The sequence below is a fragment of the Cydia strobilella genome, chromosome 20, assembly GCF_947568885.1.
Source record: "Cydia strobilella chromosome 20, ilCydStro3.1, whole genome shotgun sequence".
Lineage (NCBI taxonomy): Eukaryota > Metazoa > Arthropoda > Insecta > Lepidoptera > Tortricidae > Cydia > Cydia strobilella.
In genome coordinates, this window is record NC_086060.1 from 11,880,737 (window position 1) to 11,895,422 (window position 14,686).

Consider the following 14,686-nt stretch of genomic DNA (forward strand, 5'->3'; position numbering starts at 1 on the left):
GTATATTATCCTCGTAAGGCCCAATGTGCATTACAATGTACACTCTGTTTCAATCTAATTTGAACCTTACACTAAGTGAATTAAGTAGCATTTCTTTTGTTTCATTGTTTTCTAAAACAAACGAAAGTCACCCTAATCTTCTATACAACAAGGTTCAAATTAAAAATAGGGAAATACTATATGGTGGGCCTTACGAGGTTAAAATACACGTCAATATTCTATTTTGGGTTCAGTATTTTTGTATGTGGGTAGTTTCGCACATTGTAATTTTGATAGAGGTAAATATATTTTTCCTGTCACCAAGAACGTTGTAAAGGGTTCGAAACGTCGGGATATATTATAAATTCAATATTTTTTAATAACAATACTTCCGTGAGACACAGACATATTAAATATATTAATAACGGGTCACTCCTGGTGACGCTCCTCGGTACGGAGTGAAACATGTCGAGCGTTTTCGACTTAAAACACGCGAGTGACCCGTTATTAATATATTTAATAAATTCAATATACGCGATATAATCCGTTGCCATAGTTTTATTTCATGAGTAACTATCGCGGTAACCGAGGACAACATTATCTTACTTATCTAAACAACCGCGAAGAAATTAAAGGTGTATGTGAAATCCCCAACTCGCATTGGGCTAGCGTGGGGACTAATAGTCCAATTCCTCTTGTGCATGAGAGGATCCGAGGCCTGTGTCCAGTGGTGGGACGTATATAGGCTGAAATATTATTATTTATAGTGTTGATAACGCAACCTTTTATTTGTATAATGCAGTAGCTAAACGCAGCCGTCGGGCTCGGTTACTATGCGGAGGCTTTTTTAAAAGCATCAATAGGAGCGCTCCACATAACTTGTATCGCGGCCAATTTAAACTACCTTTTTACTATTCAAATTTAGGTTAATCACTCTCGCTTCAGCCTCTATACTATAACCACCACTTCTACACCCTTTAACCGTTTTCGTCAACTGTACCTTGTAACGTAACCACCACCTATTCAAGATTATAAGTTTACTTCAAATCGAAGTCTTTTTATTTGTCGTCGAGACCTGCACGGCGGTTACGGTATCAACCTACTTAATAGGAAATACATTAATGACTGTGAATGAATGACACAATGTTAATTGGGCAGTCATCGCATTTTTGTTTAACATAAATTTAATTGAAAGAAATATTAAAATAAATATACATAGCTTTGCCAAATAATACGTAGTCTGTGGGACGTAATCTGTGGTACGAGTAACAACACGGCAAGTTTAAATAAGATTACTCTTGAGACCCAACGTAAAAGTGGGTTGAGTTGGAATTTTCTAGACACCGAATATTGTAGATATCTCTTTTACTCCAAGTGTTGAAAGGGAGGTGTGAAAGCGACGGTAGATTGGACTTTTGAGCCTCGCTTTAGAATTGTGAAAGTATTTTGAAGGTACACGGAGGTAACTAACTTTAAGAATGTCCAATCATACCAATCGTGTCTCCCTGCCACGTATCTCCGTTAAGAGGAGAGTGGAGGAAGAGTGGGGGGTGGTGGGAAGGCTTTGCGTAATCGCCTTTTCATACAAACGTAGTCCTTGCGGAATGCAAACCGGTTTTTAATTGTATGGGAAAACCGGTCAATAACCGGTTATTAATTGTATGGGAAAACCGGTTAATAACCGAAAATTCATACAAATAAAAACCGGTTTGCATTCCCTAGTAGTTCTCATTTTCCTCTTTGGATATTGAAAATATTTAGACACAATTTCTTGTATATCAGCCATAGCTATGCCCCAACGTTAGATTTTTTTCGAATTTTTAATTATTATAAGAAAATTTTAAAGCATTTAAAAATTTGTATGAAATCTCTTTTTCGCTCCAAATTTTTACAATAATAAAAAAATCTAAAAAAGTTAAAAGTAGGAGCATAGGTATGGTTAATATACCTACATCAAATTATGTAAAAATATTTTCTATAATGTGACCTATGCATTTAAAATACACATGTGGGGTGTTTAATAAAAATCAAAGATTCAAAGATTCAAATATCAAATCAAATGTTTTATTCGTGATAAACTTAAAACTAAAATTACATACAAAAGTATACTAAAGCTATAGGAACTTATAAAATAGGTAGGAGTTGAAGTTTACCACGAAATGGTCTCGCCTCAGCATAATGCTGAACCGAAGGTCAGCGCTGATCTTCCGGCGGGACCATTTTGGGTCACGATCGCAGCCGTACGACACGGCCCAACCATAAGCTGAACGCAGCCTTTGCAGCAGCGACCAGCGCCATCTTGTCTACTGTCTATGGCAGTACAAAAACAGATTAAATAAACTACAACCAAACCAAAAATCGGACATTGCAATGTGCACGTGCAGTCAAGTGTAAAAATATGGGTGCATATAGCTTACTCAAAAATATGTCCCATAGTTCTTAATTCGCTGACATAAGAGCTATGGGACATATTTTTAAGTATGATGTGTGCACCCATATTTTTACACTTGACTGGACTACAGTATTAAAGATGGCGTGTCAAGCCCTATCTCGATACCAAGAAAATCAATATTTGACAAGCAATATGTGGAAGTTTTGCATAAAACTTACATTTTAATATATACAGATAATAAAAAAAAAACAATTCTCGAATTTAAATTGTTGTGAGACATACTAACATTAAATAATTTCACGGTTTAGACTCACTAATTTTTAGTCACTCATAATAATTTCTCAATTCTATTTATGTTTTAAACATTTTTTTAAATAAAAAATACTAGTCTAGGATTTTTCTAGAATAAAATAATCATTGTAATCGTGTAGCATAGCTCGCGGACCATCACGCTCCGCGGTTGTTACACCATTTATGGTTCTAGCTAAATTGGTTGTTCCATACTTACGCTATGGAATGTCCAATTTAGCTAGAACCCTAAATGGCGTAACAATCACGGAGCGTGACTGTACATATACAGGCTGGCTAAAAAATAAGTGCATTCCCGTTGCCAGGGAGGTTTTGGGTTTTTACTGAGCAACTTTTACTATGGGACAAACCACGAAATCGCGAAAAAAAAATTACCCTCCCATAGAAAATGGACCAGCCAAAAAGTATGAAACGGCTAAAAAAATTTTCGCTATTTCGGGGGTTGGTCCATATTAAAAGTTGCTCAGTATTATCCCAAAACCTCCCTGGCAACGGGAATGCACTTATTTTTTAGCCACCGTGTGTATGCTTGATAAAGGTGCCCACTGACTATCAGTCCGCCGGACGATATCGGCCTGTCAGTTAGAACAAAAATTTGACAGTTCCGAACAACTAACAGGCCGATATCGTCCGGCGGACTGATAGTCAGTGGGCCCCTTAAAAATAGTATCGTTTCCCTGTGAAGGGGTTGAAGTATTAAATAATTATGTAATTAAAGACGAGATGTTTCTCTTTGTGTATTAGTAAATAATAGTGAAATTAAAGTCGAAATAATGTTTGCTGTTGCCCCGTCAAGGGGTCGAAAGGAGGCTCGTTGATAATTGCGGCTTCTAAGAAGTTGTCCCCTTCTATGTCAAAGTCTGTAAAAGGACAACATTATATCATAGTATGAAACTTCTAATGCGACTTCCAACAAGGTTGCATTAAACGTTTAACGCTACCATAGATAATTTAATTTTATACTCTATTATTAACTCTCTAAAGTTAACTTTCGCTCGACCAGCACGGTGTCTCTTATCTCTCTCTCTCTCTCTCTCTCTCTCTCTCTCTCTCTCTCTCTCTCTCTCTGTATACTTGTTTGATTATACATACATGTAGCAGGCGAACATAACTATGAAGGAGGTTTACGCTCAAATTTTATAAATTATCAAACTTCGAAACAAGAGTGTGATCAGTAAGTTGAATAGGGTAATTTCCCGAAAGTATGTTAATTGATGCTAGTTTCACTTCTTTCGCGCGGAGGGACTCCACACACTATTTATTTTATTTCGAGTAACTTTTACACTCATAGCTTGTGTTAGTAAGTACTTATAGCTATGTTAATGCTTACATCTATCATTATATACAGAATAAGCGTTATGCAGTGAATCCATCATTGCCCGCCGGCATAGCCACGCACATAACCAATCAAATCGTTCCTAAAGGGGCCCACTGATTACCAGTCCGCTGGATGATATCGGCCTGTTAGCAGTTCAGAACTATCAAATTTTCGTTCTAACTGACAGGCTGACATCGTCCGGCGGACTGATAATCAGTGGGCCCCTTCTTTGAGGCTCGACAGAGCGCCGAGGCGAGAAATAATTTATGAATATTCACAGAAATTATTCGAATATTTCACATTTCACGGTTGTCCCGGCGATAGCTCGCCAAATGACGTGTCCAACAAAGATTTTAATTAATTAGAAATTCAAATTCACAGTGACCAGTTGAAATAGTTGAATGCATATTTTCGAAAGCATTGTGTGTTAACCGAATTAAATTTAGTGATGATTCACTGCATTCTTAAAGCGAACGAACTATAGCTAAACCGGGCTAATTCATAGCCTAAATTAATTTTATGATGTTTGCTTAAGCAGAAAATATCAGTTTATTTTATTTGTATTTAGTGTATTTTTGTCGTTTCATAATATACTTGCGATGAATCTCAATTAGTAACTAAATATCTTTAGGACGAACAATTTTTTAATGTATTGCTTAAAAATAAAGGAAAAGTGGAATAACTCACTGGTCTCGGCTTTTCTACTTCATACAAAATTAATTTGTATATTTTATCTAAATATATGAAAAAAGTTAGTAAATAGGTACCTTCACCGTAGTCCGGAATTTTGGTTAGCTCGCAGCTACCAAAGTAGGCCAGCTGCCACACTGCAGGGAGAAAGCAGAATTAAGGCATACAGAAAACCGCAGCCAGATAACACTAGACCCTACCACAGAATAAATCATAGTACAGAAGGTTCACTCTCTAACAAACGCGTCTATTACGAGAGATATAGGCACAAGCGTGAGCAGGCGTCCATTCCGTATGCGCGACAACTACTACCGCTAGACACCAAAATTGGTGTAGGCCGCATGTACTTGTAGCGACGCGACGAAATCGCGGAGTGAGCCGCGCCTGACCCTACTCATGCGAATAGTAGTAGTAGTAGTAGTAGTAGTAGTAGTATTAGTAGTAGTAGTAAATCACTTTATTGTACAAACAAAAATTGTTAACATGAAAATCATATAAAGGCGAGCTTATCCCTATAAGGGATCTCTTCCAGCTAACCTTAGAGTAAATGAGCGGAAAATTCGAATTAGATAGATATACAAACTTACAGAACGTACAATAATATTTAAAAAGGAAAACTACAAAACGAGGGTGCTGACTTGCTGAGTGTTAGGGTCGGCAACGCGCATGTAACCTCTGGAGTTGCAAGCGTCCATAGGCTACGGAGACTGCTTACGATCAGGTGGGCCGTATCTGTCAATTGCCTTGATAAAATGAGCGATGTTCGCCCCCGGCGCCCCCGCATTACTGCCGCAATTATGACGTTAATTCCGTCACTCGTTTTATCAAGGCAATTGACAGATACAGCGGCGGTAACAAACACGGAATAAACATAGAATCCCATATTGAAACAGAGTTTTTTTTTTAATAGCCTGTAGTGTCCCACTGCTGGGCACCCTTTGATAACAGAAATAGTGTATGTTTTCCGTTGAGTCTTGAAAATTCCATACGTTCTCGTAACTCAGTGGAATATTTTTTAGGACATAAGTACGATGAAATTGCGCTTATATTGGACAGAATAGGGAACTATATCCCTATTAAAATCTGGCAAAATAGAAAAAAAAATACAAAATAAAAATCGACCCACTATTTTATAGTCAAACTCTCGCTGCGAGCGAAGTAAGTAAAAAAGAGACGAGACGCTGCCCTCCGCAGGTAGGTGTGACAGAGAGCACATTAGTATTTGCGTGCAAGAGTATTCGACTATAGCCTCCCGAGTAGCAGCTTAAAATAACACTAATCAAAAATTTCCGCGCACCGCTCTACGGAGCGGACGCCTGTTCGCGCATGCGCCACCTAGCGGTCATATCTACGACAGATGAGAGACGCGTTCTGTTAAAGAGTGAATCTTCTAGTACTATTATTTATTCTGTGACCACGCGTATATACCCCGGCTACATACTCGACGAGTGGTATAGGAAGTAGGCAGAGACGAAGTGTGGCCGCGCTACTCGTTATGCCGCTCATCATGTCCACCGCTCCCTATTTTGTCGGTTATAGATATTGACATTTTCGACTCACGGCAGGCAGTATTTAGGAGGCAGGTTCTTAGGATTCTCGGCCATCATCACACTTCTCAATAATAGTACGCAATTTGACATGTAATTATTAAGTATTTGCGAAATGTTGTAATTTGTAATTTAGTATAATTTTGAGTAGTTTTAGGATACTTTTTTTATAGTTTTAGGATAGTTTTTGCTCCTTATATTTCTTTCTTGCTGTGCATGCTTGCTTTGGATGGCATTCTTATGCAATACCTACCACTCATGTACTCTTTGTAACTATGTTGAATGTTGTCTGTTTAGTGTGCCTTTTAAATAAAAAATAAATAAAAAATAAAAATATATGGCGCGAGTCAAAGGACCGGCAATATGAAGTATAGCGTGTCGCGAGTTGAGCAGTGTGGAGCGAGCAACATAGCGGCAACGTGAGGATCAGAGCAAGGAGCAGCGCGATGAGCATAGTCTGGTGGAGGTAGCTTAGGTCACGAGACTCACGCTCCGCTTCTACGGTTTGTTGCGAAAAATACTAGTTTAGTATGCCGGTTCTATAAGATTGGTTTAATAGTTAGGTACCTACTGTCAGTTCTTAATCTGCAATTGGCGAATTCCATTGCGCAGTAATTGTCGAATGTGTATTTTGCGCCGTGAAGTGCGCGAGCGCAAACGTAACCGGTGCTGAAATCATTCATTATAAAATACAATACATTTTTTTTATATTGGCAAATTTCATACAGTAAGTATTGAACGACCAATTTAGCTAGGACCCTAAATGGCTCAACAATCATAGCAAGGGAGTATTGGCTGTTAAGTAGTACCTGTTTGTATGTAAGAAAAATAAAAACAGACATCTTGTATTGCATAATTCCAGTTTGGGTGTATCAGCCCTACCATCATTTAACGTTGGCATAGGCTTATTTAACGGCCGCTTCCGTAACAGCAAACTTCTTTCATTCAAAAATGCATAGCCGCAGAAAGAGGTTCCTAAGGGATAGGTCGCCACCGCCTGAGTCCTGTGTCAAGCGCGCTAGTGCTACTATAATTGTCAATACTTACTCATATGCCTTCATACAGGATCTGGTGAGAAAATCGCAGGTTCTGTTTCTTTGAGATTTCGCGTGCAAGAACATAAGTGGAAGAGGGTACATCGTGATGGTGTAAACCGAAGATCCCATGGGGAAGAAGTTTGTTGGAGGCGTTTTTATGGTCATTAAACTGGAAAATGTCAATCGTTATTAATTAGTTATACTCTAAATAGTCGCGTACTGTGCGATAAAGGTAGATTTAAGGCACGAAAGGTGAATAAAATATGCTGATTCACAATTTTTCTCTAGAACAACAACACGAGTAAAAAATACTACAAATATGTGGTATTTTCTATAAAAAGGTATCTTATTGTCGGTGGCGCTTACGCCATTATTGACGATGCTCCAATATAAATACAATGCCGCTCTACGCTGTGCGGCGTAAGCGCCATCGACAATAAGGTCCCTTTTTATACCGGGTGTTTCCTGTAACAGGCGCAATAAATTAAGCTGTAGGCTGTACTCCTCAAACTGACCAACATTAGTTCAGCAACTTTGATTTTTATTACACTTAAAAGTTTATTCTAAGACGCAATGTATTGCAAAATCTGTTATGTTTAAAGGGTGACAAGCAACGTCAAACACACAGATGGCAGCGTACATTGAAAATAATATTTAATTAGTATGAAAAAGGTATAATCTAAAAATTTCATAATTTTAAGAAGTTGCTGAACAGTCAGTTTGAGGCGTACAGCCTCCAGTTTAATTTATTGCTCCTGTTACAGGAAACACCCTATAGACATAGGCATAGACATAGACATAGACATAGACATAGACATAGACATAGACATAGACATAGACATAGACATAGACATAGACATAGACATAGACATAGACATAGACATAGACATAGACATAGACATAGACATAGACATAGACATAGACATAGACATAGACATAGACATAGACATAGACATAGACATAGACATAGACATAGACATAGACATAGACATAGACATAGACATAGACATAGACATAGACATAGACATAGACATAGACATAGACATAGACATAGACATAGACATAGACATAGACATAGACATAGACATAGACATAGACATAGACATAGACATAGACATAGACATAGACATAGACATAGACATAGACATAGACATAATTTATTGGTAATAAGATATTACAGGTCACAATCTTTTAGGATTTTTTTATAAAATGCCCCATATTACCTACAAATTTAATCTGGCTCAAATCACTGTATTGCAACTTTGCACACTGATTTCAAATAAAAAAGGGAGCCTTTCCGAGCGGGTGTGGTGAAAACACCATTATCTGTAAGGTACTTTGCGCCTAAGATGGCTCATCGTTACTTTTATTTTTCCTATTTTTAATATGAATTTGCAGTCTTGTCATTGATAATAGGCATGCTTAAAAACGGGGCCGCCTTAGGTGCAAGTACAGCTACGCTCCGTGATTGTTGAGCCATTTAGGGTCCTAGCTAAAGTGGTTCTTCAATACTTATGCTATGGAATGTCCAATTTAGCTAGAACCCTAAATGGCTCAACCATCACGGAATGTGACTGTACGTTAGTTTTAGTTTGTGCTTAATAGGCGGTTGTTAACATTTGATTGTCAATAAGAATAAGTATATCGAAGACTGAATTTTACGTACTCAGGCGTATAACCGCTGTGAGGCTCCACGCCGGGGGGGTAAGTTATCCCAAACTTGTACTTCATAACTGGATTTAGCCTGTCCGGGGTGTACGTTTTGCCGGCCTCCCGGCGAGCATTGATTTCCTGTCAAAAAACAAGTTATATCAATATAAAGTTTTAAACCGTTCAAACTCCGTCGGTTAAACATGTAAGGTCAATGTGGTGAAGACCAACTATCAGGTAAAACCGTCTACAAGCTCCTTTGTCACTTCTGCGTTTCATATTCATATGGGGCATTTTTTTGTTTTTTTGTTTTTATACTACGTCGGTGGCAAACAAGCATACGGCCCGCCTGATGTTAAGCAGTCTCCGTAGCCTATGTACGCCTGCAACTGCAGAGGAGTTCCATGCGCGTTGCCGACCCTAACACTCCTCTCCCTCGAGCTCTGGCAACCTTACTCACCGGCAGGAACACAACACTATTAGTAGGGTCTAGTGTTATTTGGCTGCGGTTTTCTGTAAGGTGGAGGTACTTCTCCAGTTGGGCTCTGCTCTAGATCTGGAATGACATCCGCTGTCCTGTGCCCTACCACACAGCGAGATGTCATTCACAGTGCCCATACCTCTCTTTTGGACGTAGTTTAAGGACATACCCGGATCCAACGGTCCAACGGGTTTCTATGAAAAGGGACCTTATTGTCGATGGCGCTTACGCCGCACAGCGTCGCGCGGCATTGTATTTATATCGGAGCATCGTTAATAATGGCGTAATACACAAAATAAGGTCCATTTTTATAGAAAATACCACATATCATTACATAGGTACATGTGTTTACAGTATGAGTAGGTCTTATCCCTTCAAGTGGCGGCCAACCCGTGAATGGTCGGATCCAAAAGCAGTAAACTGGCGACCCATGACTCACGGGTCGATGCGAAAACGAGTACACTGTCGGCCACTAGTGAGTGATCAAAGAGGTGTTGCCGTATTTAGAGGTGAAATTGAACGCTTTTAAGTATAGTTACGCTCTTCTAGCGCCCAAAATTAGGCAGCGAGTTAGACAAGGATAGCATACCGTAAGAAGCATAAAAACACTTGGTACAAAATTTGTTGGTGACCATTGATTTGGGAGCAACCGTAGTCCGAGTTCAGTTTCTTTCTAATGATTGTCTTTTTAAGGCCGTTCCATCGGTTTGCCGCTGTCACTGTCACATTTCGCAAGAAAGAACGGGAAAGATCATACGTGCCAAGTGTCAATTTTGATCGAATTTTGTCGATTTTTATTTATTTTAAAAACTTACCTTACAATATAGAAATTCGAAAGCTATGAAATTACTATTTAAGTTAAGATTGTTTTTTGTTATTTTTTTGTTTATAGTATCACATAATAAATAACAGAGTAAAGTAGGATTAAAAGTCCGAGTTAGAGGTTACTTTGGGAATTAATTGTATCGAGCGAAGTGTCATAATTCGTGTATCGGAAGCTATGTTGTTAAAGATAATATAGTCAAGAACTACATATATTTTTTCCACGTCTACGAATATCAACGCCTCTTAGAAAAACATGTTCATATAAGGAGATTTTTCGCCTTCCGGCTCAGGGAACCGCATTAATGATTTAATAATAAAAATAAAAGTCTTACTTTGATAATTAAATAGCTATTACCTCCAATCATTAATTAGTTTATTGGTGGTAGTCATTTTTGACAATGAAACTGGAAAGCTGTTATTCTTCCTCAGTTTGATTAGGTCCGGCCAAATGTACAAACATTATAAAATTTAATTGCTAAAGTCGTCGTCAATAGAACTTGCAAACAATGTAAACAGATATGACAGATTTTGTTAGCGTTTGACACATAACCTAACATATTTACGAAGGTTATTTTCGCTGAAATATTAATAATTAACATTTAATTTAACTAAAACTTTATATAAATAAAATATTTAAGTATATAGACTGTTGATAAGGTCATAGTTGTCCTTTTAAAGAGCGAGATTACGAAGCAATGAGAGTAAAACGGTGTTCAAGTAATTAATACTATTTGATGTTTACGCCATCTCCTATGTATTCACAATAATTTTAAAGTCCTAATTTTGCATGTAAACCTATCAATCTTATGTGATAATACTCATTACCGCGAACAGATGGCGTTACGGGTCCTAAAAATCATCAAGTATAGTTGTTTACTTCAATAAAGAGTCTTGCACTACCTATCTGCATGAACGCTGCATTTTTAATTCTCCCACATCTCTCATCGACCGGTACAAAAGGTTTGTTTACATTGTTCGCAAGTTCTATTGACGACGACTTTATATTCAAATAGCCTATTTAACGCTGATTCTAACGATATGTGATTAATATGCTTCCAAACATAGAAAAGCTTAAATCGAGCGTAAAATTTTCTTAATCTGTGCTGACCACCAAACGGGCCCCGCCACGTGATTGCTTTTGCGCAAATCCACGGCGCCACTTGACTACTTTTCGCCAAGGGCCTGACACTCTTTGATAGTGAAAGATAGTCTTATTGCGATTCCTATAAGAGAAAAAAAAATAGTGTCATGCTTTGTCCTTATCACCGACCGGGTTTTTTTTCATGGTCAGGTTATGGCAGCATAGGTAGGAGGCGATGGCGAAATACCGAAATTTATAAGAGAGAAAGAGAAAAAGGATTATGCTGCCATTCTTGCTTGCTTGCTTGCTTGCTTACCTGTCAATACATGAATAGTATTATATAATCTGTGCCCATGGGCCTCGGTTTCATGTCTATAACTACACTATACTATGACTATGGCGTTTTCGCTGGCGCCACTTGATTTATATCTTAGGTTACAATTACAATATGCACCCGTATATAAGGGCATATATAGCAACATTGTTACTTAAATAATACTTAAGTAATCTAAATTATAATATATCTTAAACAGCTATACATTATTCACCGACTTAAATTGTATGAAAATCGTTTATATCATAATAAATACATGGTTATTCAACTACAAAACTTAAGAAACTAAAACCCGTACTGAGCCATGCCGGGTCCACCGGGTACAAGGTTCCCATCACACTAGCAAGCAGCACGTTACCCCGCTGTATGGCGACGGAGACCTGTCGCCCTAGTCAAGGTGACAATCGCTATCGCTTCGCCATCGAATCGCTTGTGTCCCTCTATCACTCTTCCATATTAGTGGGACTGACAGTTGCGTTTCGTTCGCTACCCAGGTAGCATTTATACGTCATTATGACGTCGCTGACGTCACTTCATCCTGGGTACATAGCGTTAGCGATTGGCATGTCTACGGGACCTGGTTGGACAAGCCATGACTCAGAACGGGGGTCATTGCCTATCTGCCTCAGGCGCTTGCCTCCTCCCGTCCACAATTGTATTCAATTATAATTAATAATAAAATAATCGGAATAAAATATAACATTTTTACACTCAACTTGACAACTGTAAAAATGAAATAGTTACAGGCCATCAAACATAAATTGTTTCAATTGTCCCCAGTCTACCCTAATAAAACACTTCATTCATTATACCTGACCAAATCAGACAGTATAAATTTATATGATCTGGCGAGTTTTACGATCGGCCGATGACATCTATAGCATAAACAAAATTCATACCTTCGGTGGGTTGACATGTTTGTTTGGTATGCCTGCTAGAGCACAGTCTTCCGACACGGCCGTGGGATAACCTAAAAGTAAATTAAGTTTTTGGCAAAAATTACATTTTTGCTACAAGCTTATATCGCTGACTGTACTTTTTTCCACAGGCAACTAATACTCATCGAGACAATTCTAAAAACCCCAAACACAATTAGTTTGCGTTGTTTTATCACAGAGTTCCTATGACCACCTCCTGTCTTCATCATCAGATCAGCACGATGGTACCATAATATTGCATTGTCGCCCGACTTACATTCGCAAATTTTCAGCTTCATCGGGAAGATGGTTAAATTAGTTACCTTAGATTCCATTACATAGTTACATACAGGTCGACCTAATAAAAGCGTGTTAATATTATAAGTAACGGGAGAGGAAAACCGAGGAAAAGGTAGATGGACTGTGTGAGAGATGATATTAAACGAACGCGAGTGAATGATATGACGGTAGAGAGAGAAGTATGAAAGAAAAAGACATGCTGCGCCGACTCCAAGTGAATGGGATAAGGGCAAGCGAATGTTGTTAAGGCTTTCTATCCGTGGTAGGATAGCAGATGAAGCAAATGATTTGGTATTCATTTGCGGCTTTCCATTACAGTAGGGTTGAAGGGTTCAAGTTCAAGTGCAATAAGGAATTTTTTGTATGTAATTCCAACAGAAATTCTGATAGAATTACTTATTGCATATGAAGCAAGGTAGGACCCGTCTCATGGAAAGCCAAATATCTACTCACCGGCTGCAGTTAGAATTATGACCAATGCGATAACAACATTGTTCGACATTTCTTTTTTTTTTTGGATCTTCAAAATGAGTTTTGGCTAGCTTAAATCATATTTTTCCTTTGGTCAATTTCAGTACCAATACTACTTAATAATTAACGCAGTACGACCCCACGTACCCGAGTGCTCGTGGGGAGTTCTGTTACCCGCAAGGGGGGGGGGGGGGTGGGACAGGATTATCTGCCTGGCACAGTGGCTGTTAACAGCCACTCAGGTCAATCGCTAACGCACACAGCCAATATATGTAAATATTGTCCACCGGTCTATGCGACTGTCTGGAAGAAGCCTCCAATAGGGACTGAAGTCGTAGGGACATTCCTGTTGCTCTAGGATAATAATAATATAAAAAATGCTATATGCTCCAGCGGTGGAAGTGAAAGATGCATAAGACGCGGCGCACACCTCTCGACACCCCTGAGCCGCTCGTACCGGGGTTGCCGTTGAGCCATCCTAGATGTCGCTTTTTGTGGGGGCCCATCTTGTGAGGGCGAGTCACCGTCTGACGGAAATAAAATTGCATACCGTTTTATTAGGCAGGCGTCTGATTTTTTATCCCATAGCTCACGACTTAGTCTATCGTTTTCACCCAATAACCTAGTTTATTTTAGATCCTATCAACTCTCAATAGTCCTTACACCCTTACGGGTGCTGCATCTGCGTGCGTTCCATGACTCCCATGACACGGGCAAGGGCAGCATCCGCTCGGTGTACCCCCACATTTCATTCAAGTGTCAAAAGGGCCGTCGCTGTTAGGGCGTCGAGATTACATTTTAAACTTGCAAGTGCGCCGTGGATTGAAAACCATTGGAAACCTGATGTAAGCTATCCAAAACTCGTTTTGAAGATCAAAACAAAAACAATAAATGCTTGTTATAAGAAACATGCATAAATCAATTAAAAACAAAACGTCAAGTAAAAATAATCAAAAAACAATACGTTTACGAGTTACATTATCATTACAATGGGAAATGAAAAATTAATTGAAAAAAATATCGGTGTGCCATTTCAAATGTTCAGTACTTAAGCTGACTGATGATTTGGTGCAACCGACCCTCAGTCCGGATAGAACTGCCTCTCCCCCCCGCCCTCCCCATCAAATTGCACCCTTTTAGGGCGAGGATCGAAAAACCGCGGCCACCTAAAAATTCTTAACCCGCTGAAAATATTAACGCCTCTATGAGAATCCTAAAACTGGCGATTGCTCTTGCAATTGGGTCTGCTTCATTTGCCAACCACTGCTTTAAGGCAAATTATATCCAATGTCCTTTCTTAAACCGTATAGCCGGTTTGCGTGAAGTAGGAACAAACATATAAATTTGCACAATTA